The sequence below is a fragment of the Pholcus phalangioides genome, unplaced genomic scaffold (assembly GCF_987345545.1).
Source record: "Pholcus phalangioides strain wild (caught in Gottingen) unplaced genomic scaffold, Ppha-v1.0 ptg000011l_1, whole genome shotgun sequence".
In the NCBI taxonomy this organism is placed as follows: domain Eukaryota; kingdom Metazoa; phylum Arthropoda; class Arachnida; order Araneae; family Pholcidae; genus Pholcus; species Pholcus phalangioides.
The window spans coordinates 42,829,238-42,839,585 of record NW_028301604.1 but is presented as its reverse complement, the minus strand read 5'-3'; the positions used below and the strand labels follow the sequence as shown (position 1 = coordinate 42,839,585).

Genomic DNA, 10,348 nt, shown 5'->3' with positions numbered 1-10,348 from the left:
ATGACGACCTACACGTGCTGTCTTATTTTTGATTAGAATGGCCAACACTTGCGCAGCTTTCGGATGTTCTGAACGGTTTAGGAAAGGGGGACCAGTATCCTTTCACAAGGGAATACTTTTTTGCTTATTCCCCTTCTTATAAATTAAAAATTGGAATATTAAATTGACGATTCAATGGATTTCTGACGTAGTCTCCGGTTTTAACGATTCCATTTTGGATTTAATTCAATTAAAGTTCCAAGTTTTGGTAAAATTCAAATGTCATGAGCCATTATTAAATGTTTTAATAGAATTTTTGGTAATAAATGATTGAAGTAATGAGTTTTATTAACTTTTAACTGAAATATACGTCTCCGCAAGATTTGGCGAGCTAGTGAGTTTATTCGAGTTTCACTCAACTTGAAGAAAATATGCTTTTCAGAATGAGGAATTTATGGCAAATATTTTATTTAAATAGAATGTAATGAAAACGCACCCTCTAGAGTCTGGACAATGGCAGTTTTGCATAAAAATGTATAACTACCTCTAAAAATAGTATTTTTACCTCTCTTCACGTCTGAGATAAAACTATTACAGAAAATAAATTTTTTTATTGATTAATTTGTGTTTGTTGTATGTGTGAAATTGCCCTCAAACAAGAAAAATAAATAAATTAATTGATTAATTAATATTCAGTCAATATCTTTATTAGGACCGTCTGAGTTAAGATCTGAAGTCACTATGTGTACCTCAGATGTTAACTTGAAGAAAGAATCATTCTAAAAACTACTTAATGCCTAAAAAAAATGAAGATTCACATATGTATACTTCTGGAGCGAAGAGGTTACACATATGTCACATGTAACATACATTTACGTATTCTAAATTATTACATATATACGCTACACGAAATTTCATTTCTTATAATTTAGAAAAGTACTGACGATGAGGTATTGCAATTTTCTTGAAAAATTCATTTTATTCCTGAAATATTATGTAAGTGTTTACATTTTTGTGTGATAAGGTTATAAAAGGTTTTTCAAGAATGTTGGAAATGAAACTTTTATTTATTATTTAAATATTTCATGACTGAATATGGTACGAGTGTGAATGTGTTACATTACATAACATAATATGATGCATTATAACCATATACTCAAAATAAATGTATGATTAGAGTAATTTCAATGTTCTTGGAAGATAATTTTTATGTTTTAATAACCCCTAGTTAAAATAAATTTTCGAAATTAAAAGTGACAAAGTGAATGAGAAGAGAATATTTAAAAATATAAATGAAATAGGCTGTATATATAAGAGATAGGTTATATATATAATAATATTTAAAAACTCAAAAGTCTTAAATTATAAGGAATTATCCCTTTTGGAAAATAAAAAAATTTCGTTTTTCAATATTTGTTTATATTATATAGAATTGATTTTTTTTTTCCAAATCCCACATTCCCTAAATATTTTACAAAAGAATGAATGAAATTCATTGAATAAATGAAGGAAAGTTTTCATCAACTCGATCGAGTCAAATTTCGTTACAGCAACATCCTAGCATTAACACGAAATCACTATGTTCTGCGAAAACGAGCCAAATGTAATAGCGCAGAACTTGTTCTTCCCCCGACAATACTGCTCATCTTTTCTTCACGTTCGACAAGTTTTATGAATAGCGTGCGCGGTCTATTTATATCTTTAGTCTAGGTGGTGCCTTTTGGCAGTAAGGATTGGCACCGAGGGAGGGCAATTAGGGATTGAACGGCAGAGAAGAAATGAGATAAACGTATTGTCATGGAACAAGAAAGCCATAGACCATCCAGAGCTTTTAAAAACTAAAATTTTGAGCAAATTGTGTTTCCATTAACTAATTCATAATTAGGACAACTTTCGGTTAAATTTTTTTTTTCATCATTGCAAAATGAGGAAACCATATTCATACGAATTTTGGGGGGGGGGGGCTGTGCCGAGTCTTCAAAAATGTTGGGGGGGGGGGCTCGGGCCCATGGGCCAGATGCAAGTTTACGCCTATGGACATACATCTATATCGTGAACCTGACAAAGATATATATCAGATACACAATATGCTGATATATCAACATATCGCGTGCATTCAAATAAAAATTTGGAGAAAATTTAAAGTCGGTACAATTTTTTGTTCGAATGGAAATTAAAAACGTTTGAATGAATAATTTTCCATATGAAATTTTGATTTTAATAGGATTAATTATGTTGATATATCAAAATCATTTATAATCTACCCTACATCAGTTATAATTGAATCCTTACTGTGTATGGAGCAAGAACTTATCCACCTTAACTTTAATTGCCCCTTTATAATTGCACATATTTTTTAATTTAGAAAAATTTGCTCTTGTTTTTGTTGTATATGTGTGTGTTTTCTTAAAATTATTTATTTTTTCCTTTGATGTTTTCATTTTTAATCATACTTTGAGAATTTTAACTTTTTCGTGTTGTATATTTTTTATTTCATTAGCATAAATGAATAATTAATATACTGCACAATACATTAATTTGTTTCTTGTGTTTTTTGCATTATATATAATTTCCTTAATTATAATATAATTTTTTCAATTATCTGCCTCAAAATGATAAATATGTCTCACAATTTCTATTTTGTAATTTTTGTGCATACATGAAAATGAATAAATGATTGAAAATACAAGTAAAAAACAATTACTTGTAAATTAATTATTACAACAACCTGGAGACAGTAGTGGTGGGTTTGTTAGAGATGGGGAGAGTTTTTTTTTATTTTTATTTTTTTTAAAAACTTATTTATCTTTTTTTTATTTCTTCTGAAAGGGCGCCATCTATCACCCAAAAATTGAAGTATTTGAATACAAATACACAAATACAACGCCACAACAGGCAAATTGCCCAACGAGGTGGCTGACTTAAGAACATCATGGATCCATGGCCCCCACATCCTGTAGCGGGGCCCCTAGGATGGGATCTTTTGCGGGCCCCTCGGTCAGACATGAAAAAGTAAAAATATGATGATAACCATCCCGGGCCCCAGGGCTAGAGCCCTGTCAGCCCCCCCTATGTGGGGGCCATGCATGGATCCCTGAGTAAAATGCATAGACTTAAGATATAAATAGACCGCGCACGCTATTCATAAAACTTGTCGAACGTGAAGAAAAGATGAGCAGTATTGTCGGGGAAAGAACAGGTTCTGCGCTATTACATTTGGCGCGTTTTCGCAGAAGCTAGGATGTTGCTGTAACGAAATTTGACTCAATTCGATCAAGTTGATGAAAACTTTCCTTCATTTTTTCAATGAATTTCACTCATTTTTATGTGAAATATTTAGGGAGTATCAGGTTTGAAAAAATAAATTCTATAAAATAAACAAATATTGGAAAACGGAATTTTTTTATTTTCCATTAAGGGATAATTCTTAATAATTTCTTAACACATGGGTTTTTAAATTTTAATTGAATATATAATATTTGAAGGAAGTGAATATAAACAGTATAAATTTCATGAAATAAATTTTTTTGGCACAGTTTTTAATAGCTTTCTAAATATCTATACACACACAGGAAACAAAATATTGTATACAACAAATATATAATGTTTATGTTACTGTAAATTTGATAAATCCGTAGGGCGCGTTATCTTCAGAAATTATGCATAATAGTTGGTAAATATATGCATAATTACCAATATTTTTAGTAAGTTTGATGAATTTCGTAGCAGTTATCACTTTTTACGAATGAATCGAATAATTCTCAAAATGAAGTTAGTAAGTTTAATGAATATGGAAAAAATCCATGCTGAAATATCACTTTATTTCAACAACTTAGTTCTGTCCGTATGAGATGCGTGCACTACACATATTTCGCCCTAAAAATTAAATTAATAATAAATGCGAAGATAGAGAGAGATTTTTTTTCATCGGCTTAGTTCATGTTGGCTTTTGCTGTATTTATCAGCATATGCAAACATAACCGTTACGAAGAGGGGTAAAAATACTATTATTTTTAGAGGTTGTTATGCATTTTTATGCAAAACTGCAATTGTCTAGAGGGGGGGGGGGAAGTTTTCCTCACATTCTATTTAAATAGAATATTTTTCATAAATTTCTCCTTCTGAAAAGCATATTTTCTTCCAAGTTGAGCAAAACTCGAATGAACTCACTAGCTCGCCAAATCTCGCCAAATCTTGCGGAGACGTATATTTCAGTTAAAACTTCATAAAACTCACAATTTCAATCATTTATTGCCAAAAATTCTATTAAAACATTTAATAATGGCTCATGACATTTGAATTTTACCAAAACTTGGAACTTTAATTGAATTAAATCCAAAATGGAATCGTTAAAACCGGAGACTACGTCAGAAATCCATTGAATCGTCAATTTAATATTCCAATTTTTAATTTATAAGAAGGGGAATAAGCAAAAAAGTATTCCTTTGTGAAAGGATAATGTTCCTCCTTTCCTAAACCGGTCCGAACATCCGAAAGCTGCACACGTGGTGACCATTCTAATGAAAAATAAGACAGCACTTGGAGATCGTCGTACGAACAGCCATAAGGAAAGCATTGCCAGCGAGATTCCCTGACCAGCCTTTCGACCGGAGTCACGTGACTCCGGATCTTTGCTTCACATTGTAACCCCTCGCGCGCACTCTATAGTATTATTACTCTGTGGTAAAATGTATTGAATTTAATGAAAGAATTCTAGAACAAATTGATGAAAATTCGGAATGTCTGAAAGAAATAATTTTAAGTTTACTGGTTTTTAAAATAATTTTTCAGAAGTTAAAATCTTATCCTAATTTACAATAATGTTTTTGTCCTGAAAATATTTTTTTCCTTTTTTTTTGTTACATATGAGATTTCCCCCAATCACAATGTTAAATTATTTTAAGTGGATACTGTTAATTAGTTTGTATTGGTTAAAAATTTGAATGGAAAGTTAAATTAAAACCTTCACAGATTGAGTTTACAAAGATTAAGTTACATTAAGTAAACTTTGAATACTTATGAAACATAAAACCTCAAGAGTAAAATAATAAAGCAAACACAGTGAAAAACACTTTATTAGATATTGTGTGCGTGTGGCACCAACTTTTATTTCACAAATAATCATCCGTTCAAAATTCAACTCAAAAATTTTCAAAAGTCAAACAAACATCAAATTGTTTATTAAAAAGTTTTGATGATATATCACGCAAATAACTGATGTATAAACACGATGTAAATAAGATGCAAATAAACATGATGTATAAACACGTTGCGGCAAATAAACATGCATTTTTTTAATGTCTTCCTCATGAAGTTATAAGCCTTGCTTGAATAAAACTAACGTTAAGGCAAAGGCTCCAAACTCTTGTGGATGTTTTTCCGTTTTTGAGCTTTCGTAAGTTCTGCTGCTGGACCAGGCAATGAAAACTATAAGAAAGGTGAAAACGACTATCAGAAAAAACAAGTACCTAAAAAAAAGAGCGGTTTATTTTCAACAACAAGCGGATGTTTATTTTCAACATTTCAGGAATTGGTTCTGAAAATTTTTATATGGCACTGAACTATGTGTATACAACATATACAGTTGTATGTTGTATACAAATTGATTTGTTCGCATTCTGGAGTCTCGTTCATCAAAATTTTGGAAGGTGACAAAATTTTGTCTATCTTTCAGTTTATGAGGAACCAACGAAGGCAAATTGCAATAAGTCAAAAAGCCACAGTATTACATTTTTACAAAATATTGTTTACAAATTTGCCCTCATGAAATTTTGAAAAAGTGAGATTTTGCCATCTGAGCACAGAAATGAGAATATTAAAAAAAATTTAACGTGGACATACATAAAATATAAATGATAAACAAAAAAACTAATTGCACATATACCTTCAATACTTGTATAAATTTCTATAGTGATTTCAGAAATTTTTAATTGCCTCTCTTTTCATTCATATTTGCAGACTTGCACGAATAATTACCATGTTTTACAAATTCGGTAAAAATAATATTCAGGAAAAAAATTTAACGTACGAACTTTTGAGATTTGGATTTCTTTCCATTTCATTAAGCTAATAATTATTTGTTTTTCAAATCTAAAACTTTACATCTTTGACATTTTCAAGAAAAGTCTACACACAATCAAGATGTGTTCTGGCATTTGTGCATTACTCACAACTGAGCTAAAAACTACTGACATGACCATACATGCAACAAGAGATATGCCAGCACTGTTGACCAAGTTGATTGTCATTGGTTAGTTTATTTACAAAACTAAAGAAGGAAGGTAGGAAATGAAAAAACATGTCTTAAATATATGCCGTACCTAAATTCTTCACTCTGATAATGAATTTAATTAATTTCAAACCAAAAACTTCGGCTTAGTGGAAGAAAAGTTCAACTCAAGCAGATATTTGAGTCATCAGAGTTCAACCGATAGAAAATTGACTGTAGGTCTATATAGAATAACCTCATGAAAAATGCAAGCATACCTCTAACATATTAGAAGCAGCAGCAGAGATTGAAGACTTTTTCCTCATGATTTCCAGCATTTCTTGAAGAGAACTTAATATTGTAATTTAGCTATATTGTTAGCTTATCCTGTGGTTAGCTATTTTCAAAGCTTCAGTAGCTTATGGGCAGGGAACTTGATACCATCAGAACCAAAATCTCCAAGATAGTATTTCTTTTTGTTTTTGGCAACTGCAAAATATGTTGACAGTAAAATTAGTGACAAGCATCAGTTTCACGTCAATCAACATCAAAACATAAAACAAAGTTTTGTGTTAAGAGAAAAATGTGGCGTGAGTTTTCGCATCTGCATTTTGAGATATTTTTCTTATGACCGACTAGAATAAAATTCATCTATGAAAAAATAGTTTAAGCTGGATTACAACTGAAATCTAAATGTGTTTTGTTACCTGCATTACTCGTAGCAGGCACATCACTTTTCCGCTTCTTTGATGACTTTCTAACAAGCTTTTTTGAGACATGAACTTCTCCCGATCAAAACTGTCTTCTGTAAAATGCTTAGAGCAAATTTTGGAGTAATCAGAGGCCTTCTCTCCAAAGATAGATTTCCCAAAGCTGCCTTCTTTCATGATCTTTAGGAAAACTGAAAAATAAAAAATATTTGTGTCAGTTCAAGGCAAAAAAACGAGACTATTGGAATACAAATCCAAATAACATGTTGTTAAAATTGTTATAATTATTAACAAATTAAATTTTATGAGCAATATTTTTTTTTTGTCCTCCAGCTACTGCTTTGAAATTGCTTTACTGTGGCCTCTGAATCTATATTTTTATAAACCCATTTTTGACTGATTTGGATATGTTTAAAAAAATTTTCAAGTAATTTTCATACAAATTTTTGCAAGAAATTCATCATTTAAACTTATACCCATGTATATATTTAACCTTGTTTCTATATTTCTCTATTGTACTTTATTATACTTTTATTATTTAATTATTTAATTGTTTATTTATACTTTTTTTTAAACTTTTTTTTAAACTTTTTTTTTATACTTTTTTTTTACTTTTTTTTATACTTTTTTTTTTACTTTTTTTTTAAACTTTTTATTTATTTATTTATTTTCACTCACTGTTGCTTTTTAAATTTTTGTAAAAGCTGGGGGGGGGGGGGATCGCCCTCTCCAAGAGTAGTAGTGAATTACTTCCAAGAAATTATCATTTTAGGAAATAGAAAAGTATGATGAAGGTCATACTATGTCAAAAAAAAAAAGGACAAAGAAATTCACTTTTTCAAAAATCAAAATTCATATAATTTTTTCCATTATTTTGAAACTGCTCAGGTATGTTAAATAACCAGTAATCATACGCAAAATTTGTGTGCAATTTGGTTAAAAATCTGTCAAAAATGAGTTGAGAAAACGCATCCGAGCTGCAGTAGGTGGCGAAAAATTTGATCGCCAAGAAGAACAACATACTTGTGGAACATAGTGACAAATAGATCAAAATTTAATTAAATTTTTATTCAAAGTGCAGAAATATTTATAACCATTTAGTTGTTAAACTGAATTTCAATATTTATCTAAAAATTAGCAAGAATGTGGACCTTATTTAACGAAAAAACGCAAGTTTTAATGAATGCACTTTTGCATAGCAAGCTTTAATGACAAATATATATTTAAAAAAATTAAAATAAAGCAGGGGCGTCGGAAGTGTTTCGAAACTGTGGGTGTTCGTCTTTAGATTTATATCGGAAATTTTAATTTCTGTATCAATTCTGGGGGTGCTCGGATCCATGTCACAAATTACCGTGGGTGCTTGACCACCCACTGCACCCCCGGCTCCGACGCCACTGTATGGGTGGTATTTTCTTTATAATACCAAAATGATATTTTAATTAATTTTTCTTAAAAATGTTTTGAATTTTTTTCAGTTATCTATTTCTGATAACATATAGGTCCCCCCTCTTTGTTCCTTCCTGCGCACGCTTCTGGAGCCATGGTTCCATTTGGAGCAATATTTTTGTTTGAAAATCAAACAGTGCCGAGTACAGCTACGGTTCCTACCAGAAAGGAGTGTGCCATGAGATCGGCCAAGACAGGGTGCCTCTGTATACAGTATTTCCAAGGTAGCATTGGCTGCTCATGGCAGGAAATTTGGGGGAGGTGCCAAATCAAATTTTCATTCTTGATAGGAGCCCTGTTAGCCCCCCCCCCCCATCAGTTAGGGGTATGATTTTTAGATCCCTAGTTTAAAGGTGGTCCTGCGCATGATCACGTGGGCTCAAACATTTTTTATTTCGGTTCTTCCAAAGGATTTCGGGGGGGTCAGTGAGCTTGGATGAGGAAACAATTCGCTTTTTATTCTTTTATTATATACTGAATATTATTCTTTAAAGGGGTATGCATCTGGGACCATCACAAGGGTTCCGTGTGACAGAAGGAAGGCACTTTTTTTCAAACCGATAGAAATCTCTTTGTTTTTTCACTTTCCATTTTGTTGAAGCAGACCAGACACAGGCAGTTGCGAAAGGTGCGGTCGCACCTGGCCGCAAAATGTAAGGGGTCGCAATTTTCGTAAAAGAAACACCTTCTTCTGAAATGGGAGACATGATTCCTTTCCCCCACCCCCTAACACTTTTGATTTCATTTCGTGGGAGAAGAAACAGCTTCCAGTTTCAAACCCCGATAACATCAAAAAGCGCTCGTGGCTATTACAATTAGTGAAAGAATTCCAAAAGAGCATATGCAAAGACAGGGTTTTTCAGTTTGACCGACATCCCCTTGGGTGCCAGAAAGTGGAAGTAGCAGCGGATATATTTGTGTGGGGTAAAGGGTATGTAGGTATGGGGAAGTAACTCCAAGGAAAGAAAGATTTTTAAACCATTGATATTCCTCTTTCATTTTTTTTCCAAAGTTCTTCCCCCCAACGCTAAAAATGCTATTAAACGATCAGTGAAGCTCGCTGACAACCACCTGTAGAAGCTTGTGAGAAGGCCAATGGCCAATATATTTATATAGGCAAGAATACTACATACAATATATATAGGCAGATACAGTGGCCAGAATATAGAATTGGCCATTGGCCAATTCTATATTCTGATTGGATGTTATTTGCATGGTTGTGCCTACAGCAACGGCATTGCACTAATTGTCTTAGTCTTCCTTTTCTTTACATGTTAGATAGCGAGTAAAGATAAGTACAAAACTACCTATGTTTACTGCTGGCCATAATGATTGCCAATATAGCCTCCGTGCTTAGATGAACTTGGTGCGTTCAGCTTCGTTCCTGGAGCTGATCATAGGGCGTTACAAAGTTTAGTGTAATCCAGTGACTCTCAAGCTCTTGTCACCCGTGGCTATTGCCGCTTTCGCAGCTGCCCGCAATAGTCTAACAAAGAATCGTCTTAAAGCACCGACCGGCACACATCAATATCGACGGCTCAGCGCGGTGACCCTAGTAGTTCCCGACGCACACTTTGAGAACCATTGGTGTAAACAGCGAAAATGATCTCTGTCGAAAAGATCTAGGCATTTTATATTTGGATTTTCCAATAGGCGAATTCACTAGGGATAAGATTCATATAATGCGTTGTTAAACGAAACTTTTATCAGCGATATCTTTGTAGATTTTTCGTACAGAAACTGTTTCTCATAGGATCTTGTTTCGAAACTTGACGGCAGAGTGTTGTTTCTTTTTAATTATCGGACTTCCGATCCATAGATTTACAGTTGAAACTGTTGTACTCCAGTGTGCAAGAAAAGTTTTTCTTCGATGAAAATACATCAGAGTGAGTTTGTGTATTCTAATTTTCATTATTAATCCTATTATTTGAAAAATAAGCGGTACGTAAGCTGAATCCAATGAAGATTGACGAGAAAAGGTTATGTAAAATGCAAAGAATGC

General features: G+C 32.5%; 1 long non-coding RNA gene across 1 annotated transcript; it reads right to left on the bottom strand.

Moving 5' to 3' along the window:
• Positions 1-5,286: 5,286 nt before the first annotated feature.
• On the bottom strand, positions 5,287-7,138 carry LOC149080447 (uncharacterized). Its single transcript, XR_016193581.1, has 3 exons — positions 6,895-7,138; positions 6,466-6,676; positions 5,287-5,406 (listed from the first exon to the last, which is right to left on the bottom strand). It is a non-coding gene; the product is annotated as an uncharacterized LOC149080447 (long non-coding RNA).
• Positions 7,139-10,348: the final 3,210 nt, after the last annotated feature.